Genomic DNA, 9,184 nt, shown 5'->3' on the forward strand with positions numbered 1-9,184 from the left:
CGGAGGGTTGCCATCCAATTGCTGGTCCCGGCCTGGTCCGGGGGGGGCACTGAGAGTTGCGATCCGTTGCCGGACACGGAAAAAGACAAAAAGGAAAAAAAAAACAAAAAAAAAAAAAAAAGAGAAGCATTGAGCAGAAAACATAAGGCTTGAATTATCTGTGCTGTAGTTCTGCTCCATAGTGAACTTTGAGTTGGAAATAGGAAACAATATAGATCTGTGGAGGGAAGAATATTGTATGCAGAGGACATGTTTAAACTCTGGGAATAAGAAATGTGTTATCTATATTTCTTTAAAGGGAAAGGCCTAATTAATTTCTAAGGCACAGGTTGCTGGAGATCCTTTAAAACAGAGGTTTTTCTGCCTTCTCCCTTATTTAGGGTTAAAAAATCCATGACAGGGTTATGTCAAATGAGCTTTAATGAGAAATTTATGTGTACCATGTTCGGTTGCATTGTGTAACCAATAAGAATTGCTTGTTTAAGGAAGATAAACAGGATGGCCTTTGCTGCTGTTGTATTAATAACTTTTCTTCCTAGTTTAAAAATGTTCTATTTTAAAATTCTAAAATAATTTAATTTTATTAAATAACAGTGAAAATGATACAGCAAGTCACACAGTAGAGAATAGTTCTTAATTTTCAGTTCTCTTTTTATACTAAAAAGATTGATGTCTTACAGATACTGTCAATATATTAATGTTTTAAAATCTTTTTCTAAGACAGGTGTCTGAAATTTTAATGTGGGAATATTTTTCTGCTGAGTTATCAATGGGCTAAATAGTCTGTGCTGTAATGGTAATACATTTCTATAATACCTTAATAGGCACAGAGCTACTATGATACTGCAGAAATTCCCCCAAAACAGCTTCTTTTTTTTCTTTCTCCTGTTCCTCCACATATGTTCTTTCTGCCCTTTTTCTCCCCCTTCATTAAGAATTGATTTCTGTGTGTTATACAATAAACATGTCTTTGCATTATTCAGTTTGGTTTAAGGTAACTTTAACCAGTCCAGAAAGATGTCTATTATTCTACATCATACAAAATAACAGTATTTAGTCAGTAGCCTGGAGTTCTTTGCCAGCAGACAAATTATTGAGGCTTAATTCAAATTTGTATAGTTTAAAGCGATACAGTTTTTCTGGAAAGGTAATCTCTTTGGAGTTTAGTCTGCTGTTTAGGTCTGTAACCATAGTTTTTTGCCATTTAGTGGTAGATGCATGCATTTCACATTTTTTCCCGTGGTTGATATATTATGCACCGAATTTTAGAGCCAGAAGGTTTCTAAGATCACTTTATAGGTGGGAAACCAAGGCTCAGAGAAGTTAGAGGATTTGCTTAGAGTCACTAGAGACAAAGCTAAGTTAAACCTCAGATGTCTTGATTACCAATGTAGCGTTCTTTTCAAAATATGATACAGTGGTGTATAGGTATATTCTTGAGGACTTTCTTAGATTAGTTTGAAGATATCAACAGTAGGAAGGTATTTATGTTTTGGGTTATTTCTATTTATTTATAATTACTATTGGTATCTTTAATGTAATGGTGTTTTGAGAAATAGAAGACCCTTGTATTTGAAGAGTGACCAAAGTAGGAAGGGAAATGAAAACCATATTTACCTTTGAGAAGACACAATAGTTGTCTTTAAGTAGTTAAAGGATTGCTTGTGGGAGAGAGTTGAACTTGTTTTCAGCTTGTTATAGTCAGAATAGCAAATATTAGTTATTGTGTCTCTGGTCTTGTCATGGTATTGTCTAGTTTTTTTCAGTAGAATAGGAGGTATAGGAGAGAGTGAGGGCCCTACAACTAGAGTTACCTGTTAGGGTCATACCAGCTTAAGTTCTGTATTGAAAAAAGTGTCAATTCTGGCAGTCCCCACTCATCCCTCCTGCCATACTACAGCAACTAAATTTTGCAAATCAGGCAAGCAGCAACCTTGAAGAACAAAAATGTTGTACGTGATCCCAAAGGTTGTTGGAATAAGGATGGAGGATATTGCCTTGGGAAGAGGTTTAGAGCCAGTTGACATCAGGACACCAGCCACCGGACTGAAGAAGCATTTGAGTACTAGATTTGGGATGACTTCGATTTGCATTTGTGGTCTGCCACTTACTTATACTTTGTGACTTTGGGAACATTACCTGATGTTTAAGTTTATTTCTTTATATGTAAAGTGGAAATTAATATTTCTATTTCATAGGTTAGGATTAAATGCCTGATGTATAGTAACTTTACAGTATATGTTTGTTGATCTGGATCTGAAGGTGACTAACCTGAGCAAAAAAAAAGACCCCAGTCTTAGGGTGACTTGGATTCTGAGCAAATATTTCCCCGTACAAAAGAATTTTCTAATAAGTTGGGAAGTAATTATTTCATTTTCACTTGAAGCTGTTAAAGCAGAGTGTGATCTTTTAGGATAAAGGTATTCAAACATTGAAAGTATTCAAATGTTGAATTATTGTAAGTTTTGTTTCAGTCATCAGATATGATTTATAAAACTCATAAGGAGAATAATGGTTTATTTTATATACCCACATGTTTGCTCTGTTCGTTGTTTTTGCTTCCTGATGCTCCAATATTACTTTTTAAAAATAATTTCCTTTTTGTTTGAACAACTTCCTTCAGCTACTCTTTAAAGATAGGTTTGCTAGTGACAAGTTCTTTTTGTTTTTCTTTTTCTGAGAATGTCTGGATTTCCCCTTCATTCTTGGAGGATATTTTTGCTGGAAATAGAATTCATAGTTGACAATGCTTTCTTTTAGCACTTGAAAAATGTTGTGCCACTTCCTTCTGTCCTCTGTGGTTTCTGATGAGAAATTTGCTGTCATTTGAATTGGTGTTATCCTGTAGGTATAATGTTTCTCTCTGGCTTTATTCAGTATTTTTTCTTTGTTTTTAGTTTGCAGATGTTTAATGATGATGTGTCTTGAAATTAACTCAACTTTTTGTTTTCTGGTAGTTATTTTAGATTTCTTTTTTTTATCGAATCATAATTGATTATTGCATATTTTTGGGATTCAGTGTTAACATATGTTGATCAAGGGCCGGCCTGGTGGCGCATTGCTACAGTGCGCCGCTTGGGAGTGCGGCGGCGCTCCCGCTGAGGGTTCGGATCCCACATACAGACCGGCCGCTCACTGGCTGAGCGAGGTGCGGGCGCAACACCAAGGGTTGTGATCCCGTTGCCGGTCCCAGTCCGGTACGGGCGCAACACTGAGGGTTGCGATCCGTTGCCGGTCACGAAAAAAGACAAAAAGGAAAAAAAAACAAAACAAAACATATGTTGATCAAATCAATATTACTAGTATGTATGTTGTTGCAAATTGTTCTTATTCTTTATGCACCTTGTCTAATCTCTCCCTATCCCCATTTCCTTCTCCACTCCCACCACTGATAACCCTAGATTTCTTCTCTCCCCCTGAAAGAGTAATGGTTACTCTGTGGATTTGTTGCCTAGATGATCTGTCCAATGCTAAAAGGTGTGTTCAGGTCTCCCAATATTATCATAGAGTAGATGCTTCTTCTGTCACTCTGGAATGGGCTTTGTGGAGAGAGACATCCTATTCTTTTCTTTGGTCTCTGCTGGTGACTCTCCTTGTGTCACTGCACTCCAGTGGCTGGAGGACCATCTGCATGGTGGTTGTGATGTCTAGCCACTTTTGTGGCAGCCATTGTTACTGTGGTGACTGTGGTGGGGCACCCACATGGAGGTGGTGTTTTTGGCATGCTCCTTGGTGCTGGAGTGTGCCTGGTTGTGGGCAGGGGATCTGGTCCCTGGCTCCATGCCTCAGGTCCCCTGGCAGGCCCCAAGGTGCTGGTGGTATGCCTGGGCCAGAACTAATTTTTTGTCCTTTGCTTACTTCTAAAACGGGGGAACTTCCTATGGGAACCAGTACTTGAGCTTTCTGGTTGAAATTGCTAAATTTTCAAATTTAGCAATTTGCTGCTTTGCTGCTGTTTCCCTAGGAAGGCTTTTTGTGCAGCTCAGGCTTTAATGGTTGCCCTTATAGGTATTTCCAGCTCTCCAGAGACTGGGTGCACCTGGGTTGTGTAGAAACTCTGATCTGGGCCTGAGTCTTTTCATCAAACTGCACCCCATGCAATTCTGCATTCACAACCAGTCTCCTCTGAGTGGTCCTGTGCTGATTGGGGGTGGATCAGCTGTCCTTGCTGTGTCCCAGTGTTCTCCCGGTGGGCCTGTCTCCCCCACTGCCTGTGCTCCAAACACTTCCCACGGGATGGGCCCTGTGCCAGTCCATTGCGATGACTCTCTGGCCTCTGAATGGCTCCCCTTTTTCGGCTGTTCTGGCTCCTCACTCCTGAGTGGGTCCCGGGGAACCCTATTAGTGGTCTTGCTGTCCTGGGGGCCACCAAGGCCCTCTTCTCCCCTGCCGCCTCCAAGCAACTCCATCCAAAGGGCACGGCTGTGGCTTCTGCTGGCTCCTGCTCCGTGCACTCAGCAGTTCTAGCCTTAAAACGGCCATGGCACGAAAAGCCCTGAGCAGTTTTCTCTTTCTCTAATCGTGGCTTTTCCCCCTTCATGAACTCCGTAGGTCTCTCCTCCTCTTCCCCTGAGCTCCAGTGGCTCCAGCTTGGCTGTTGTTACATTTTTATAATTGAAATTGGCTGGTTTGTGTGAGAGAGTGACACTGGGGACCGTCTATTCTGCGATCTTGACCAGAACTCCTAACTCAACTTTTTGAATACGTAGTTTTGTGCTTTGCCAAATTTGGGAATGTTTCAGCCATTACTCTTTGACCACTCTTTCAGTCCCACTCTCTTTCTCTTCTCCTTTCTGAGACTCCAGTGATATGAATATTGGATCTTTTGTTATGGCCCTGTGGGGGTCCCCCATGGGTCTCTAGGGTTCTGTTCTCTCTCTCTCTCTTTCTCTCTCTCTCTCTCTCTCTCTCTCTCTCTCTATATATATATATATATATATATATATAATTTTTTTTTTTTTTCCTTTTTGTCTCTTTTTTACTGACCGGTAACAGGATCACAACCCTCGTTGTTGCGCCCGTACCGGGGACCGGCAACGGGATCGCAACCCTCGGTGTTGCGCCTGCACCACGCTCAGCCAGTGAGTGGGAACCGGTCTCCACATGGGATCCGAACCCTCGGCGGGAGCACCACCACTCTCCCAAGTGGCGCACTCTCCAGTGCGCCACCAGGCCGGCCCCTATTCTCTATATTTTAATTAATTTATTTATTTTTTGTTGCTCAGATTGGGTAAATTGTACTGATCTCTCCTCAAGTTCGCTAATTTTATCCTATACCATTATCACTCTACTATTGAAACCGTCCAGTGAGATTTTAGTTTTGGTTATTTTTTAGTTTTATAATTTCCATTTGGTTTATAACTTATTTCTTTGCTGGTATTTTCTATTTTTTCATTAGTTTGAAGAGAATTTGTGTTTGGTCGTTGATGTATTTTTATGACAGCTCCTTTGAAATCTTTGTCAGATAATTCCAATATCTGATTCATGTCCAAGTTGGCATCATTCTTCTCTTTTTCAAGTTATGATTTTCCTAGTTCTTGGTATGATGGGTGATTTTTTTATTATATTCTGGACATTTTGGCTATTATGTTAGTCATTGTGTTCAGATTTTGCATGGAGACCATGGTCTAATTTTGTGAGCTGTTGTTCCAATGGTAGTTTAATTTTCAGAGCCTTTGCAGTGTTATTTTGGTCTTCTTGTTTTTTTCTGGTACCTCCAGGGCTCCCACTGGTCCATGCTGGTGCTGCTGAAGGTGGCAGAAGGTTTTTGCCAGGTCAGGCCATCTCATTTCTCTTGGTGGGGGCGGGAATCTCAGGACCACAGGGACAAAGAAGTTTTGCTGGACCAGGCTGCTTTTTATGGCATGGTTCCCATTTCTGGTGATGTCCCACTGCTCTGATGTCTCTGGGGAGTGCATGGGACATTCTGACCCATGGACAGAGAGGCTCCCTGGGCAGGGCTGCTTGTTGTAGTGGGGTCCTTCTTGCTGGAGGGGAGTCTGAGGCTTATAAGAACAAAGAATCTGGCTGGCTCACTTGATAACAGTGTAGTATTTCTTGCTGGTATTGGCCACCCTGGTATCTCTTGGTCGGGTAGGAGAGTCTGAGGCCTGTGAAGACAAAGGCTTCCCAGGCCAGGCTGCTTGTTTTGATGGGGAGTCTCTTGCTCGTGCTGCCTGGTCACTCTGGTATCTCTCTTTGGAGGAAGGGAGTCTCAGGGCCAGCAGTAAAGGAAAGTGCTTCCCCTAGCTACTAATTATCAGTGTGGCTCTCCATCTGTCCCCTGTCCATGGTTCTGGGCTTGCCTTGTGTTGTTGGTGGAATTCCTGTTTGATCTGGGGAAGGAGTAAAACTATCTAGGTTCCCTTCTTTTGTTAGCTTGGGGTTGGGACATGCCAGGCTGGGGTTGCCTTCTTCTGTTGGGTAACGAGACATAAGATGTCCTGCCACTGTACTGTTCCTGTATTCTTGTGTTCTAAACCAGTTCACTTTTCTCTTACCACCTTTCAGAGTTCTCCTTTGGTTGCCTCTTCTGTTATTTACAAGTTTATATTTGCACTTAGTGGGAAAGAGCAAGAAGAAATGGGTTTACACCATCTTGCCTGGACCAGCGACTCGTCTTTTTTATTTTTTTAAATGTCTTTATTGGGATATAATTTACATACCATAAAATTTATCCTTTTAAAGTGTAAAATACAGTGGTTTTTAGTGTATTTAAAGTAGTTTTTAGTATATTTAGTATATTCATTACCACTAACGTATTTAAAACATTTCATCCCTCAAAAGAAATCCTGTACTCATTAGCAGTCACTCCCCATTTCTCCCCTCTCCTAATCTACTTTCTATCTCTTTGGATTTGCCTATTCTGGGCATTTCATATGAATGGACTCATACAATATGTGACCTTTTGTGTCTGGCCTCTTTCTCAGTAGCTTAAGGTTTTCAAAGATCGTCCATGTTGTAGCATGTATCAGTACTTTATTCCTTTTTATGTCTTAATAATATACTGTTGCATAGATATACAGTTTTGTTTTGTTTTGTTCTATTGGTGGCTGGCTGGTACTGGGTTAGCTTTGTTTAAAGATGTTTTCTCTGGGTATAAAATGTTGGGTTGACTTTTTTTTTTTTAATCTTTCAGTATTTTAAAGATGTGGCTCCACTGTCTTCTTTCTTACATTGTTTATAAAAAGTCTGCTGTCATTCTTATCTTTGTTACTCTGTATATAATGTATCTTTTTTTCTCCAGATGTTTTTAAGATTTTTATCTTTATATCTAAGTAATTTGATTATGATGTGTGTTTTCTCCATTTTTTTTGTATTTGGGGTTTGATACGTTTCTTTGAGCACTGAGTTTATAGTTTTTATCAAACCTGGAATAATCATATTTCATCAGATTTGCTGAAATTATTACTTCAAGCCTCCTCCCCCTCTCGCTATTAAGCCACTATAATTTGTTCCATAGCCCCATTCATTTTTTTTTTTGTTTGTTTTTCAGACTCTCTTTCATTTTGGAAAGCTTCTATCAGTAAAACTTCAGGCTTATTAATCTTTTTTTCTATAGTGTCTAATTCTTCAATTATATCTGGTGTATGTTTCCTGCCTATATTCCTGAAAATATGATGACTTTGAATATCCTTACCTATTAATTCATTACCTATGTCAGTTTGGATTTTGTTTCAATTGATTGATTTTTCTTCTCATTAAGGCTCATTACTTTTCTGCTACTTTTCATACCTTTCTAGTTTTTGATTGGATGTTAGACTTCGTGAATTTTACTCTGTTGAGTGTTGGATATTTTTGTGTTCCTATAAATATTCTTGAACTCTATTCTGTGATATAATTAAATCACTTGGAAATAGTTTGATCTTTTTGAAGTTTGTTTTTCAGCTTTGTTAGGTGGGCCTAAGCAGTGTTTAATCTGGGGCTAATTTTTCCATACTACTAAGGCAATACCCTCTGGGTTCTCTGCTTGATGCCCAGTGAATTATGTAAGTTTTTTTTTTTTTTACTCCCTCTTGGCAGTTGGGAACACAAACTGTTCCTGAGCTTGTGTGAGCTCTGGGGATTATTCTTTCTGTTTATTTCATGTGGTTCATTGCCCGGTCTCAGGTGGTTTTCTCACACTTGTGTACTAATTAGTACTCACGCTGAAGAGTCAAGGGGACCTTCTGCAGATCTCTGGTCTTCTCTCCCTATTAATCTCTCTTCGGTATTCTTCTCTGTGAACTTTGGCTTCACTAGACTCCCAACTCAGTTGCTTCAGCTCTGGAGACTCCTGCACTCCACCTGGATTCCCCATCCTTGCACTGTAGTCTGGAAACTTACCAGGGAGTAAGCTGGGGCAATTGCTGGGGTAATTGTTGGAAACATCATTTGTTTCCTTCCTGTTAGGGTTTACTGTCCTCTACTGGCTGATGTTGGATGTCTACAAGCCATTGTTTATATTTTGTCTGTTTTTTTTTAGTTGTTGCAGGTTGGAGGGTAAATTCAGTTCTTGTTACTCCACCTTGGGTGAGGTGGAAGTACCTGAGATAATGATTTTGAACTATTTTATTATGTAGCCAGTGATCTCTCATTGGATAATTTTGATCAGTTAGGGAGTTAGTATGAAAACTTCAATTCTGCAAAGCTTATTTCCATACTGCCAGAAACTTGAACGTGACTTAGAATGCAGTGAAACAGGAAGCAGAGGAATGATGAGGTTACTGCTATTGTCGAGGTGAAAGATGATGAGACTTTGAACTATTAGAGTGACTGTGAATGAAGCTGGGGGTAGGAGCATGTTCAGTGGATATTTGGAGGATAGACTTCATAAGACTTAAAAAAAATTTTTTTTATATCCAGCTATATAGTTTTCACGGCATTCCAGACTGCCAACTGTTCTTTCTTCATTGCTATTAAAGAAGGCATTTTAATTTATTTAGAAAGATGATGCAATCTAAAGAACTTTATCAAAATAATATATTTAGTTTTAACTCCAATTTTTTTTTTTTTTTGTCTTTTTTGTCTTTTTCCGTGTCCGGCAACGGATTGCAACCCTCAGTGTCGCCCCCGCACCGGACCGGGGACCGGCAACGGGATCGCAACCCTCGGCGTTGCTCCCGCGCCTCGCTCAGCCAGGGAGCGGGAACCGGTCTGTATGTGGGATCCGAACCCTCAGGCGGGAGTGCCGCCGCGCTTCCCA

This window comes from Galeopterus variegatus, unplaced genomic scaffold, assembly GCF_000696425.1.
Source record: "Galeopterus variegatus unplaced genomic scaffold, G_variegatus-3.0.2 Scaffold7515, whole genome shotgun sequence".
In the NCBI taxonomy this organism is placed as follows: domain Eukaryota; kingdom Metazoa; phylum Chordata; class Mammalia; order Dermoptera; family Cynocephalidae; genus Galeopterus; species Galeopterus variegatus.